Raw genomic sequence first — 16,818 nt, 5'->3', positions numbered from 1 at the left:
TGAGGGGAGGAGGAGCGGGTGCCGGAAAAGATGGCCGGAAGTGGATCTGTTGAGCCCTCCTTTAAGAACAAGGGTACAGTGAAGGTTCAGGCCCTTCCTCTAGCGCCAATCCTGTTGGTGCAAAAATCTACTTGCGTCGGAGAAGCTGGAGTCAGGGAAGCCGCGGTCGCCGCCGGAACCTGCAAAGGAAGTCTAAACCGGAGGTGGGGTTGCTCCGACAAGACCCTCTGACGCTCAAGTCAGTTCTCTGCCTCAACAAGAATGGAGTGCTCGAACGGAGAATTTAGCAGAGTTTTGAGATAAGGAATGAGCTTATAGAATAACGTATCTGGGTCCCCCTTTTATAGGCGGAGGAGGCAACGGATTGATGGCGACATTTGTAACCGTCTGGTAGTGGGCTGCCCATGGTCAGAAAAATTTATTACGAAGGGTAGTGGAGTAGACCCGTGGCTATTGTCATGGCCTACCACGTAGAGCCTGTTGCAGGTAGTGGAGCGGCGTCCGTTGCCGCTAGTTGTCAGGGAGTAGTGGAGTCGCGCAGCACCTGCCGCAGGGAGCGGAGCAGAATCGTGGCCGTTGACACAGCTTGTCAGAGAGTAATGGGTCCGTCGCAGGGGGTGATGGAGCCGTGCGGAATCCGCTACAAGAAGTGGAACAGGATCATGGTTGTTATTGGGACCTGCCAGGGGGGGCGGATCTGTTGATTGAAGCTCGACAGCGATCAGAGTCCGACCTCTGTAGAGGTCCGGGAGTGGTCCTCCTTGCGGTTGGGGTCATGTGTGGAGCCCGGCTTCCGTGGGAGTCCGGGCAGAACCCTCTCGGAGCTGAAGTTGCGGGCGGAACCCGGCTCCTGTAGGAGTCCGGGCGGAGTCCTCTGCAAACAAAGTTAAAGGTGAAGTCCGGCTCCCGTAGGAGTCCGGACGGAGCTTACCAGCAGTTGATACTGAGAGCGGAGCCCGACTCCCGTAGGAGTCCGGGCGGAGTCCTCTGCAAACAAAGTTAAAGGTGAAGTCTGACTCCCGTAGGAGTCCGGATGGAGCTTACCAGCAGTTGATACTGAGAGCGGAGCCCGGCTCCCGTAGGAGTCCGGGCGGAGTCCTCTGCAAACAAAGTTAAAGGTGAAGTCCGGCTCCCGTAGGAGTCCGGACGGAGCTTACCAGCAGTTGATACTGAGAGCGGAGCTCGGCTCCCGTAGGAGTCCGGGCGGAGTCCTCTTGAGGTCGAAGTTGTCGGCGGAGTCTGGCTCCCGGTGGAGTCCGGACGAAGTCTGTCTGCAGTCGTTGGAGTCGTCGGTGGGGCCCGGCTCCCGTAGGAGTCCGGGCGGAGCTGTCTTGTAGCTGAAGTTGTTGGTCGTCGAGGATGAAGTCCGGCTCCCGTGGGAGCCCGGGCGGAGATTTCTTTTGAGGTTGGCCTTGCTGGCGGAGCCGTTGATTCTGTGGAGGACTTCGGCTGGGGGTATTTTATACCCAACACACTGGATCGCTCACCTTTTTCTGTAAAAGGTGATTTGGTCATTTTACTAAGAATACAGGACTCACAGGTTGGAAGTGATTCACAATCACCTACTTCAAAATTTCTTCTTGAGCCAACCTGTTTATCCTGTTCTTATTGATATGACCTAGCCTACAGTGCCAAAGATAGACTTCTGACACATAATCTATTCCAGAGTCTTTATCGGAGGTTTGAACCACATTAACAGGTTGTGATAGAAAGTAAATTTCATTATTAAGTTGTCCAACAAACATTGTAACACCATTCAAAATGATATTGCAAATATTTCCTTTTATTAAAAATTGATAACCGTTCATGGCCAAAAGGCCTACAGAAATAATATTTAATAAAAAGCTTGGACAATAGTGACATTCACTCAGAATTACATTTCGAGAATTGATTATAAGGTTCATGATTCCTAATGCTAGAATAGAAACTTTGCTTCCATCTCCAACGTTCAGGAATCTCTCGCCTTCATCAAATCTCCTACTGACCTACAGACCCTGCATCGAATTGCAAATATGATAAGGGCTTCCGGTATCCAATACCCAGGCAGTAGTATCACAAATAAAAAAGTTGCAAGGTGTTATCATATAAGTACCTTGCTTCTTCTTCACCAAATATGTTGACTCATTTCACAAATAGATCAGCACATTTCATAAATAGCAATCCTATTGCTAATTACATAACAGAAAATAACTCAATCAAAATAAATCATGAATATTCCTTTAGATCTAATCTAATTCATTCATGATAAATTTCACAATTGAACCTTTACAGTTAATTTCTTTCGCTGCTTCATCTACATGGGATATAATTGCAGCGGCACCCCTACCGCCATAAGAGACCCCATCGAATGGGAAGAGAGGGCCTTTAAACCCTACTTTTCTCCTATGACTGGACGGCCATGGCAACCAACCCAATTTGATTACTTGCTACTTGGATCAAGTATATCTAAATATAATAATTTTAAAATTTAAATTTTAAATTTCAAATTTAAATTTTGAATTTCAAATTTCAAACAAATTTCAAATTTCAAATTTCAAATTTTTCAATTTCAAATTTTGAATTTTAAATTTTGAATTTTAAATTTAAAATTTCACCAAAATTTCAAATTTTGAATTTCAAATTTTTAAATTTTGAATTTCAAATTTCAAATTTTGAATTTCATTTTTTTTTTGAATTTTGAATTTTGAACAACTTTCAAAATTTAAATTTTAAATTTTGAATTTTAAATTTTAAATTTAAACTTTTAGATTACAACTTAATCTATGCATGCAAATATATATCATATCTAAGAACCTACTCTGATACCATTTGTGGAGAAAATTTTCAGTACAGGGGTAAAATGGTAATTTTAAAACTTTTTTAAAATCATAATTTTATAATAAAAAATATTAATTAATCTAATTAATTAACATAAATTTATTCTACACTAGGATCTAATATATGATATATAGCATGCATGTATTTAAATTTGAAATTCAAATTCGAACAGTAAATACTTTACTGTAATGTGTTCAGAATACAATACCTTTGTGCGGGTAGTAGATCACCGTAATCTGATCACCGTCGAAGAGTCAGATTATCACGATGTAGCCACACAGCATGTCTGACCTCTACAGATCATCCACACGAAGCTTCCGATCTGATCGACTCCTCCTGAGTGCTACCTCGTTGTAGAGCCCTTTTGACGGTGGATGCTGATCAAACTCCTTCGATCGATGTCTGTCGATTTTTTGGATGCTTCGGATCATCAACAAACATACTTGAGAGGATGTTGATGATCTCTCTAAGATTTTGTGGGCTCACGACACTCGTAGCTCACTTTCTCACTTCCCGAACCCCAGGCTAAAACTCTAGGGAACTCATGGAAACCTTGCACCCACTTTTCTTTCTTTTCTTTCTTTTCTTTCTTTTTCTCTTAGAAGGATATGGACTTCCTTCTCACGCACAAAAATTCTCACACCCCAAAATTTTTCTCCAAAAACTTCTTCTTTTTGCACGTCCCACTCTTCTCCTCCTTTTATAACAACGTCAAATGTCTTATCCAAAAGAAAAGATAAAGATGAGTAATTTTTCATTTGAATTCAAATGAACACCAACTCATTCCTTATCCACTAAAGGTGTGAGGCATGGCTTAAATTATTCATGGAGTGATTTTATGAGAAACCTTTTCTCATGTAATAAATAGGGCGTAAAAAAAAGGGATAAGGTGCAAAAATTGATTGCCCATTCAAATTCAAACTTTATATTGAATTTGAATGGCCAACCAATCATCCTTATCCATCCATTTGGCACATTAAAGTGGGGTGTGGAGAGGGCTTGGCATGAGAAAAAAATTCATGAGAAGTTCCTTCTCATGAATCCAAATGGGTGCAATGGAAGTGAGGTGGCGCATGGAGATTGGGTCAAGGTGGTTTAATTATTTAAACCAACCTAATTGAACCAAATAAGTTAGGTCTAATTAGACTAATTTAAACTCAACTTAATTAGACTTAATTAGGTTCAATAAAATTCTAATCAAATCAGGAATTGACTAAGCCCAACCCCTGATCAAATTAAAGACCAAACCATCTCGACGATTAGGTGAACTCTTAACCTAATCAGGTCAAACCCAACTGAATCCAATTCAATTGGTCTTGATCCAAAAATAATTACTCAATCAAATTGAGTTAATTAGTGATCAAATCACTAATTAAACCTCTCATAAATACTGAGTCCAAATTCGATGGGCAATCAGGCATCAGAATTCATCGATATGTAAACCTGATCGAAAAATCCCAATCAGTGGGACTCTTGACCCCGGTACCCATAATGTGTGGAACTCATGATCAGAGAATCCTGATTCTTGATCACTGAGTCCCAAACATGTAGGATTCTACATCAGCTATCAGATCAGATAAGAACTTCTAATGTGTGTGACTCCGTAGGTTCGAACCTAAGCCAGTAGCACAGGAACCAATTCTTGTACTAATCGAAGTGACCATCTAGCAATGGTACCCGATGATCGGATAGGTTGAATGGTCACAATTGCAACACTCAGAACCTACATGAATATGGTTACTGTATAATTCATCCTTTTGACCTCTGTGTTTAGGATGACTCAGGGTTAAACGGTCAACCCTGATCAGATCATCCGAATCGTGCTCAACTCAAACAGTCCTGTGACTCCTCACAAGGACTATCCTGGCCAAGATTTTACTAAATTGAAACACGACTGTACACAGCTCCTAAACTGGAGTGGTCAATCCCATCTTGACACACGCACCGACAAGTTAAGTACTTGACTACACCCAGCAGCCTTCCATCACTGAATTAAAAATTCAGGTAGTCCAGTGCCTAAGTGCAGTGAGTTGCTTGCAAGTCACCATGACGGTCTCAGGTCAGAGGGATATTTATACTCATATTCCATCATAGCAAATCTTGACAGTAGAAATAGCTTCGGAGTCGGTCACGTTCAGTGCAGATGTACCCTTATATCTCACCTGTATGCCATACCAGTGTCTCCACACTCATTGGTTAAGAGGACAACTAACCTATATGGCACACAACGACCTATGTTTGATAAATATTGTCGTCCTTGGTAACAACGTATCATTTGGTCGCGAACAGATTTAAGGACTAAATGATAAATCCTCCTTTATTGAGTCTAAATAGTCCTAAGGACTTCACCACAACATAGGAGTTCATTAGAAGATGAAATATTTTATGATTAAAAATACCAAAATAATTTTTATTATTTCATAATTCATGTACAAATATAAAAAATAAGCACAACCGTCAATCGACTGACGATTGGCTTTGGGACACAATTCCCAACATTAGTTATGAGGATAACTAATGTATATGGCATACAATGACTTACTCTTGATATCGCTATCGTCCTAGTAATAGCATATCATTTGGTCGCGAATCAATTTAAGGATTATACGATAAACCTATAAAATCAGGTCTAGAGTTTCAGGGTTAAATCTTGAAATTCTTTCAAGATCAGACAGCGAAAGACTAAAATAAATCAAAATTTATTTTTTAAAATTAGAGAATCTCTAGATATAAGATCCTATTACATGATTATTACATAGTATTAAATCAGAAATTAAAATATATAGAGTATGAGCTACATGTTGATCATATCAACATGTTTCTATACTACATCTTATATATGTATTAAACAATAGATCAGATCTATTACCTTGCAAGTTAGACATTCTAACCTTGCTGATTCGGACTTGAGGATGATGTTGCAAACTGCACATGTATTACGTCTCTAGGAGTCATCCACATGAGCCCATGAATTTTGACCAGAAGTCCTGCTTCAGGAAATCAGTACAGTATGCTAGTACTGCACTGATCCTTCTTCGATGGTTGATCAGGTGCCTCCTTCTTCTTGATTTGGACTCTTCTAAAGATGAGAAATTGGAGGAAGAGTTTTAGATCTGAGTCACTCTCAGAAAAACTCAAGATGGAAGAAGGGAAGAGATGAAACTAATAACCCTAGAAGAAGACCCTCTTCTTCTTCTCTTTACTCTCTTCTAGACACCCTACTTGTGTCTATTATATCTCCATGACTCAAAAGTCTTTCTCTCTAATTTTTGGATGTCCTAAAGATCTCTCAAATCTCTATAATCTACAAAAATTTTATGAAGAAACTCATTTCATAGAGAGAGATATGATAGAGTCATTGTCTAGGTCAAATACCTTGTCAAGGCTTATCCAAACATGGCAAGATAAGGGGTGCCCAACTCTTGGGATCCTCCTCCTTATTTTCATACATGGACCATCAGAAAAGGTTACACAATGTGTGTCCTAAAAGTCACAAAAATCTCAAAAAAAAATTGGGTAAATTTGGTGCAAAAAAGAAAGAGTTTTGGATTTCTAAAACTCTATCTCATAGAATTTGAAATCTAAACTTATTCCTACTTTGATTTGATCCACAACCACTTTCCATGTATGAAAGAAGAGAGAAAACCTTTTGGACATAAGAAAGATCAGGGAGAGCACTTTTGTCACACAAAATAAGAGGAGATTGGCGAGGAATAAGAGAGAGGGTTTGGGGGGGGGGCTTATGTGGCGCAAGGTGGAATCCTAGTCTTACTAGGATTCTATCTTATGACTTGTTTTAATTTGATTTCTCAAACCAGATCAAACCAAAATTAGATCAACCTAATTAAAATAGGTCTTAACCTAATTAAAAACTTAATTTAATCAGATTAAATTAGATTTAAATCTGATTTAATTTTCTAATCAAATTAGAAATTAGGTTGACCCAAGTCCTAATTGAACTAGGACTAGTTTTTTCCTTGCACTTGGCTTATCCAATAAACTAATTGAACTTGATCCAATCAAGTCTAAACTAAATCTAATTAAATCAAATTTAATTAGACTTAATCTCAACCCATTGACTTAATCAAATAAAGTCAATTAGCAATCGAATTGCTAATCGATCCTCCTGCAACACTTGCACTAGGTTAAATGTCAATCGTATTGATCATTTAACCCTATAACGATTCTTAATCGTTGATCAACCATCCGATCGGATCATGAATTCTAATGTGTGTGACCTCATAGATTTAAACCTAAGTCGGTAGCATAAAAATAAATTTTTGTACCAATCGAAGTGACCATCTGCAATGGTACCCGACGATCGGATAGGTTGAATGTGTAGAACAACATCCTTAGAACCCATGTGGATATAGTTTCCATATAATTCATCCCCTTGACCAAAATGATCATAGGACACCTCAGAGTTAAATTGTCAACTCTGATCAGGTTGTCCACATTGTATTTCAAAATATCAAATCCATCTGATGGATTATCCTGGCCAAGGTTTTGCTAAATTGAAATACAACGACTTATTCTTCTCCAACTCTTGGAGTCGTCAATCCCATCTTGATCACACTCTGACTTCGCAAGTACTTGACTATGCCCAGAAGCCTTCCGTCACTGAATTAGAAATTCAGTTAGTCTAGTACCAAAGCACAGTGAGTTGCTAGCAAGTACTGAGGCGATCTCAGGTCTATGGGATACTTATACCTATATCCCATCAGAAATATTCTCGACAGCAGAATGCTCTGAAGTTGGTCATGTTCAATGATGATGTACCCTTACATCTCATCTGTATGCCATACCAGTATCTTTATACTCCTTGATTAAGAGGACAACCAACCCATATGGCCTACAGTGACCTATGCTTAATAGAAACTGTTGTCCTTATTAACAGCCTATCATTTGGTCGTGAACACTTTTAAGGACTAATCGATAAATCCTCTCTTTATCGAATCTAAATAGTCCTAAGGACTTCATCATAACAACGGAGTTCATTAGAAGATGAAAGCTTACAATGAAAATACCAAATATATTTTATTTATTAACAAATCAATTACAATACTTGGTTGCTCAACCGTCAACAGCTTGACGATTGGCTTTTAGGATATATTTTTCAACAACTTCCACTTATCCTAAAGCCACTCGACATAGTATCTAATACCCATCTTCAACTTATGGTTGTCGAACTCCTTTATTGCCAGGGCTTTAGTGAAGGGGTCGGCTAGGTTCTCTTTTCCATCGATCTTCTGAAGATCGACGTCACCTCGATCCACGATCTTTCAGATCAGGTGGAAGCGACATAAAATGTGCTTCGTCTGCTGGTGTGCTTTGGGTTCCTTTGCCTGAGCTATGGCACTAGTGCTGTCGCTGTAGAGACGGACCGAACCATCTAGGGAGGGTGCAACTCCGAGCTCGGTGATGAATTTTCTCAGCCACACAACTTCCTTTGCAGCATTCGATGCTATGATGTACTCTGCTTCACAAATAGAGTCTGCCACAGTGTGCTGCTTGGAACTCTTCCAGCAAATGGCTCCACCATTCAGAGTAAAGATATAACCCGACACGTTTCTGCTATCATCATAGTCAAATTGAAAGCTGGAGTCTGTGAACCCCATAAGTTTCAGATCTGACTCGCCATAAACCAACCATTGGTCCTTAGTATTTCTCAAATATTTAAGGATGGCTTTAACCACTTTTCAGTAGTTTTTTCCAGGATCAGATTGGTATCTACTCACTACTCCTAGTGAGTATGCCACATCTGGTCTTGTACATGTCATGGCATACATGATAGATCCCATGATCCAAGCATATGGGACTCTACTCATATGCTCGCTCTCTTCAAGAGTTATCGGACAATCCTTCTTAGAGAGAAAAATTCCATGGCCTATCGGTAGATAGCCCTTCTTGAAATTTTTCATACTGAATCTCTTCAGCACAATGTCTATGTACGTGGACTGGGATAACCTAAGCATCTTTTTAGATCTGTCCCTATAGATTTTCATCCCTAGGATGTAGGATGCTTCACCCAAGTCCTTCATGGAAAACTATGATGATAACCAAACTTTTATTTCTTATAGTGCGGGGATGTCATTCTCGATTAAGAGAATGTCATCCACGTATAAGACAAAGAATATCACAACTGGACCATTTGCCCATTTACAGATGCAGGGCTCTTCTCCATTCTTAACGAAGCCATATGTTTTGATCACCTTATCAAAATGCATGTTCCAACTCCAAGAAGCTTGCTTCAATCTATAAATGGATCTCTGAAGCTTGCACACCTTGGACTCATCTGTGGATGTAAACCCCTCAGGTTGTATCATATACACCTCTTCAGTCAGCTCTCCATTCAGAAAAGTTGTCTTTACATCCATTTGTCAGATCTCATAATCCAGATGGACAGCTATTGCAAGCATTATCCAAATAGATTTAAGCATTGCCATAGGAAAAAATATTTCGTCTTAGTCAATACCATAACATTGACGATACCCCTTGGCAACCAGACGGACTTTATAGGTCTCCACCTTTCCGTCTGTGCCCTTTTTCTTTTTGAACACCCATTTACACCCAATGGGTTTAACCCCTTCACGTGGGTCAAACAATGTCCATACATCATTGACCTTCATGGACTCCATTTCAGATTTCATGGTTTCAAGCTATTTCTCAAAATCAGATCTTTGCCTTGCATCCATATAGGTGATTGGATCTTCATCGTTCTCATCAAGTTCGATGGGATCACCGTCTCGGACCAAGAAATCATAGTATCTATCCGACTGATGCGGTACTCTACCAGATCACTTTAATGGTGCAGGTACATTGGGCTCTGAATCTGATCTAATCAAACTAACTCAGGTTCAGCTATTGGTGTCGGTCCTTCTACCTATTGAACTTCATCAAGTTCAACCTTAGAGACAACGGTTCCTTCACCAAGAAACTTCTTTTCTAAAAAGATTGCCTTAAGGCTGATGAACACCTTTTGTTCATCAGCATGGTAGAAAAAATATCCTTTGGTCTTTTTGGGGTACCCTATGAATGTGCATTTGTCAGACCTAGGTCCAAGTTTGTCTGTGACTAATCGTTTGACATAGGCCAGGCACCCCCAGACCCTAAGGTGTAAAAGTGTTAGCTTATGCCCTATCCATATCTCATATGGAGTCTTAATTATAGACTTACTTGGAACCCTATTTAATAGATAACAGGTCGATTCGAGTGCATATCCCCAGAAAGATATCGACAAGCTAGCAAAATCTATCATGGATCGGACCATGTCTAACAGAGTCTGATTTCTCCTTTCAGACACACCATTATGCTGTGATGTTTTTGAAGGAGTCCATTGGGAGAGAATCCCATTCTCTCCTAGATATGTGAGAAACTCATTAGAAAGATATTTCCCTCCTCAATCAGATCGAAGAGTTTTAATGCTCTTCCCAGTTTATTTTTCTACTTCACTTCGAAATCGTTTGAACATTTCAAATGAATCCATCTTATATTTCATCAGATAGACATATCCACATCTGGATAGATCATCCGTGAAAGTTATGAAGTAAAAATATTCACCTCTAGCACTTGTGCTCATGGGCCCGCATACATCAGTATGTACTAGGCCTAAGAGCTCAGTAGCTCTCTCACCTTTTTCAGTAAAAGGTGACTTGATCATTTTACCAAGAAGACAGGACTCACAGGTTGGAAGTGATTCACAATCACTGACTTCAAGGATTCTCTCTTGAATCAACCTATTTATTATGTTCTTGTTTATATGACCTAGCCTACAGTGCCATAAGTAGATGTCTGACACACTATCTAATCTAGGGTGCTTGCCAATTGAATAGACTATATTAATAGGTTGTGATAACATATACATACTATTGTTCAAATATCCACAAAAAATAGTAACACCATTCATAATGATATTACAAACTTGTTTCTTTATTGACATTTCATAATCATTTTTCGCCAGAAGACCTACAGAAATGATATTTAAAAAGAAATTGAGATAGAAATGACAATCATTCAGAACAACGATATGAGATTCACATACAAGTTTCAAGATTTCTAATGCTAGAACTAGAATTAGTCTTCCATCTCCAAGTTCAGGAACCTCTCGCCTTGCTCAAATCTCCTACTGACCTGCAACCCCTGCAATGAATTACAAATATGGTAAGGGCTATCGGTATCCAATACCCAGTCAGTTATATCACCAATAGAGAAATTACAAGGAGTTATCATATAAATACCTTGCCCAGCAATAACTTGCTGCTTTCTCTACTTGTTTGGGTCCAGGGAGGCAATGTACTGGAGACAGTTTTTTTTTTAGTGCCTCCACTTCTTATAAAAGAAGCATTCAGCTTGACTCTTATCGGGCTTGATCTTTTTGGTCTAGCCCTACACTGATATCCCAGCCTGAACTTGCACATTTTTTTATTTTCTTCTTCTTATTCTTCTTCCCTTTCTTAAAGGGTCGAGAACCAAAAGATGAACCTTCCACTAAGTTCACTGACTCCTTGTGGAGTTGGTGATCCTTCTCAAAGTTTTGAAGCAACCCCAGTAATCTGTGGTAGTTCACTTCAGGCTTTATCATTCTATAATGAGTGAGGAATGGGAGATAAGACTTGGGCAGCGAGTTTAGTATTGCATCCTTCCCAAGCTGCTCATGTAAGGAAAAGTCGAGCTTGCTCAATCGTTCCATCAGCTCAATCATGTACAATACATGATCAGTGACAGAGACACCATCTTGCATTTTGACGTTGAAGATGGCACAACTAGTCTTGTGCCTCTTTACGTCATCGGGTGTGCCAAAAGTATCCTCCAATACTTGAAGCATGTCCTTTGGCTGAGCTGTCTCGAATCTGTGATTGAACTCATTGCTCATGGCAGCCAGCATGATACAGTACACCATGGTCCGATCACTGAGCAACTTCTGGTAAGTGTCTCTGACTGTTCCACGTGCATTGGCAGCTGGCTCCTTAGGTGCAGGATCCATTATCACATATAGGATCCGTTCATGCTCCAGGACTATCTTCAACTTTCGGTACCAGCTACCGAAGTTGGGTCTCACCAACTTATCATTGTCCAACAATGATCGGAGCTATAGGAAAGTGGCCATATCTGCACAAAAGAAAATCATAACCTAATTAGTAATTGATTCATTAAACCTAAAGATTTGGACTTTAATCAAAAGATTTCTCCCACTATTTTATTCGAATTGGTAGCCTCTACCTCCAATTCGAGGAATTATCCTAATTTCTTAATAGGTACTAGAATCCACTTAGACTGCACACAAGCCCAACTTTGGTTGGCCAACCCATGTACATATAAGGGTAGGTTCATAACCAATTATTTCTCTAAATAATTTTTAGTAATTTTAATTTTACCCCAGAAACCTGATCAGTAGGCTTTGGCCTCCACTATAAGGATCCAGTTAGGTCCAACCATTAATATGACCATACTTGGTGCATCTAACCAATGAATGATTAAGTCCAACTTTGGTTGGCTCACCTAACCACCATTAGAGAGACACTTCCAAGTCGTCATATGGTGAGTGATAATTCCATTAGTCAACAAGCACCAGGCCTTTGGGTCTGCAATGATTATTGAGTTAATGGACTCATTATCAAACACCTTAATGGTAGGCTATGACTCAGTTATCTCCATAATTTTATCATTTTAAGGATCTAATAATTTTAAAAAATTTAAATGATTTAGAGGATGAGGTCAGATGAACCAGCTTATCATGATCCTCCAACTGACTTCACCAAGTTAGGTTAAGGGAGACCATTAAAAGGGCTGGTCTAGGAGCACCTAAATCAGTCACACTGATTTATCTAGCTGACATGGGTCAGCTCGAGTAGTCAAGTGATCGATCAAAATATAATTTCACCAAGAGGTCAGATAAGTTCGATCAATGGGAGGGTCGGCCAAAGCTTGCCTTAGACACCATCAAAAATGGTCGGGTAAGCAGGCTCCCAATTAAAAACCACCGATCTGGTTTACCTTAGATACCAACTGGTTTAATTAGTTTCGATTAGATCAACCTAACAGTTCATGCTAGACCGCTTAGCAAAGAATCAAGTCCTTTTGGTTCTCGTTAAAGACATGGACTTGACAAACTACAACTATTGTAATTGATCTAAAAAATTTTTAACCTAATCTAAGACAACAATTGATTAGATTTAGTCAATTCTCTAATTAAGTCCATCTTTAATCTAACCATAGGTCTAATCCAATTAATGGACCTAATTCCACTAACCCATTAACCCAATGTGTTATGATTTGTGTCTTAGGTTCTTCAATTCACAATCCTAGAATCTAATCAAATAACTTCTTAATTCTCAATTAAGTTTTGGACTGAGAGTTGGGTTCGGCTTTTCAAAAATCATTTTTATATTTGTAAATAATTTTATAATATAATTCTACCAACCGTATTGCATGTTTGATTCATAATCAAGATGCAAGTGAAATAAACATGAAACTACTTTAGATCTAATCTAAACAGGTTCATGTAATTGAAATAATTTCAACTTTAAACAATTTCTTTACACAAAATTATTAATAAAGAGATTTTATTTCAAATTTAAATACTTTTTAAATTTAATAAATCATAAATTTAATCTAGATCATATCTATATCTAACAAATTTATGATTAAAGATAGATCTACACGAACTAGGACAATCTTTGCACTGTAAGGGATAAACCTTACAGCAGGACAACCTTGTAGTTCGTGATTGATCTAAAATTTTAATTTTAAATTTAATAATTATATTATAAATTAAATTTAATCTAAAAAATAATTAAAGTATGTATAAATAATCATGTAATAAACAATCTGGCTCTGATACCACTTGTAGGAACCAGGTCTAGGATTTCAGGGTTAGATCTTGAAACTTTTTCAAGATCAGCCAGCGAAAGACTAAAATAAATTAAAATTTATATTTTAAAATTAGAAAATTATAAATATAAGATCTTATTACATGATTATTACATAGTATTAAATCAAAAATTAAAATATATAGAGCATGAGCAACATGTTGATCATATCAACATGTTTCTATACTACATCTAATATATGTATTAAACAATAGATCAGATCTATTATCTTGCAAGTTAGACATTCTAACCTCACTGATCTGGGCTTGAGAATGATGTTGTAAACTGCACATGCATCCGATCTCTGGGAGTCATCCATACGAGCCCACGAATCTTGACCAGAAGTCCTGCTCTAGGAAATCAGCAAAGTATGCTAGTACTGTGCTGATCCTTCTTCGATGGTTGATTAGGTGCCTCCTTCTTCTTGATTTGAGCTCTTCCAAAAATGAGAAATAGGAAGAGGAGTTTTAGATCTGAGATGCTCTTAGAAAAATTCAAGATGGAGGAAGGGAAGAGATGAAACTAATAACCCTAGAAGAAGACCCTCTTCTTCTTCTCTTTACTCTCTCCTAGACACCCTATCTTGTGTCTATTATATCTCCACGACCCAAAGGTCTTTCTCTCTAATTTTTGGATGTCTAAAAGATCTCTTAAATCTCTATAATCTACAAAAATTTTATAAAAGAAACTCATTTTACAAAGAGAGATATGATAGAGTCCTTGTCTAGGTCAAATACCTAGTCATGGCTTATCCAAACATGGCAAGATAAGGGGCGCCCAACTCTTGGGTGCCTCCTCCTTATTTTTATGCATGGACCACCAGCAAAGAGTATACAATGTATTCCCTAAAAGTCATAAAAATTTTAAAAAAAATCTGAATAAATTTGATGCAAAAAGGAAAGAATTTTGGATTTCTAAAACTCTGATTCATAGAATTTAAAATCCAAACTTATTCCTACTTTGATTTGATCCACAACCACTTTCATGTATGAAAGAAGAGAGAAAACCTTTTGGATGTAAAAAAGACCAGGGAGAGCACTTTTGTCACACAAAATAAGACGAGATTGGTGAGGAATAAGAGAGAGGGTGTGGGGGGGGCTTATGTGGCGCAAGGTGGAATCCTAGTCTTACTAGGATTCTATCTTATGACTTATTTTAATTTGATTTCTCAAACCAAATCAATCTAAAATTAGATGAACTCAATTAAAATAGGTCTTAACCCAATTAAAAATCTAATTTAATCAGATTAAATTAGATTTAAATCTGATTTAATTTTTAATCAAATTAAAAATTAGGTTTACCCAAGTCCTAATTGAACTAGGACTAGTATTTTTCTTGCACTTGGCTTATCCAATAAACCAATTGACTTAATCCAATCAAGTCCAAACTAAATCTAATTAAATTATATTCAATTAGACTTAATTTTAGCCCATTGTCTTAATCAAATTAAGTTAATTAGCAATCAAATTGCTAATCGATCCTCCTGCAACACTTACACTAGGTTAAATGTCAATCGTATTGATCATTTAACCCTAGAATGATTCTTAATCGTTGATCAACCATCCGATCGGATCATGAACTCTAATGTGTGTGATCTCATAGGTCTGAACCTAAATCAATAGTATAGAAATAAATTTTTGTACCAATCAAAGTGACCATCTAGCAATGGTACCCGACGACTGGATAGGTCGAATGTGTAGAACAACATCCTTAAAACCCATGCGGATATAGTTTTCATATAATTCATCCCCTTGACCAAAATGATCATAAGATACCTCAGAGTTCAATTGTCAACTCTGATCAGGTTGTCCACATTGTATTTCAAAATATCAAATCCATCTGATGGATTACCCTGGCCAAGGTTTTGCTAAATTGAAATTCAGTGACTTATTCTTCTCCAACTTTTAGAGTGGTCAATCCCATCTCGATCACACTCTGACTTCACAAATACTTGACTATGCCCAAAAGCCTTCCATCACTGAATTAAAAATTCAGTTAGTCCAGTACCAAAGCAAGTTGCTTGCAAGTCATTGAGATGATCTCAGGTCTAAGGGACACTTATACCTATATCCCATCAGAGATATTCTCGATAGTAGAATACTCTGGAGTTGGTCACGTTCAATGATGATGTACCCTTACATATCATCTGTATGCCATATCAATATTTTCACACTCTTTGGTTAAGAGGACAACCAACCCGTATGGCCTACAGTGACCTATGCTCGATAGAAGCTGTCATCCTTATTAACAGTCTATCATTTGATCATGAACAGTTTTAAGGACTAATCAATAAATCCTTCTTTATCGAATCTAAATAGTTCTAAGGACTTCATCATAACAACGGAGTTTATTAGAAGATGAAAGCTTATAATGAAAATATCAAATATATTTTATTTATTAATAAATCAATTACAATACTTGATTGCTCAACCGTCAACAGCTTGACGATTGGCTTTTGGGATATATTTTTCAACAAAATTCTTCTTTATCGATCAAAATAATCCTAAGGACTTCATCACAAAGTAGGAGTTTATTAGAAGATTTAACCTTGTAATAAAAAATATCAAATAATTTTTATTATTTATCAATTTATATTCATTTATAATTAGCACAATCATCAAACAATTGGCTTTAAGACATAATTTTAATAACTCCTACTTGGACTAAAGCCAATCAGTATAGTGTCATATACCTATCTTTGATTTATAATCTCAGAGCTCTTAGATATTGAGATTTTAGTAAATAGGTTGGTCATATTCTCCTTTTCGTCGATCTTCTAAAGATTGACATCACCTTAACAAATTTTTTGAATAAAGTGGTAGCAATGCAAAATGCTTAGTGAGCTATGGGACTTCGACTCCTTGGCATGTGCTATGGCTCTGGTGCTGTATAATACAGCAAAATCATCATAGGAGGGTACCACTCCTAGCTTGTCAATGAATTTCTATAATCACATAGCTTGCTTGCAAGCATCGAATGTTGCAATGCATTCTGCTTCATAACTTGAATTGGCTATATTTTTCTACTTGGAATCTTTCCAGTAGATTGCTCCATTATTTAGGATAAAAATTTATTCTGATATATTCTTGTTATTATTATATCCAACTAAAAACTGAAGTCATATTCTATAAAT

The sequence above is a fragment of the Elaeis guineensis genome, chromosome 8, assembly GCF_000442705.2.
Source record: "Elaeis guineensis isolate ETL-2024a chromosome 8, EG11, whole genome shotgun sequence".
Classification (NCBI taxonomy): Eukaryota; Viridiplantae; Streptophyta; class Magnoliopsida; order Arecales; family Arecaceae; genus Elaeis; species Elaeis guineensis.
This window is presented reverse-complemented; position numbering follows the sequence as displayed.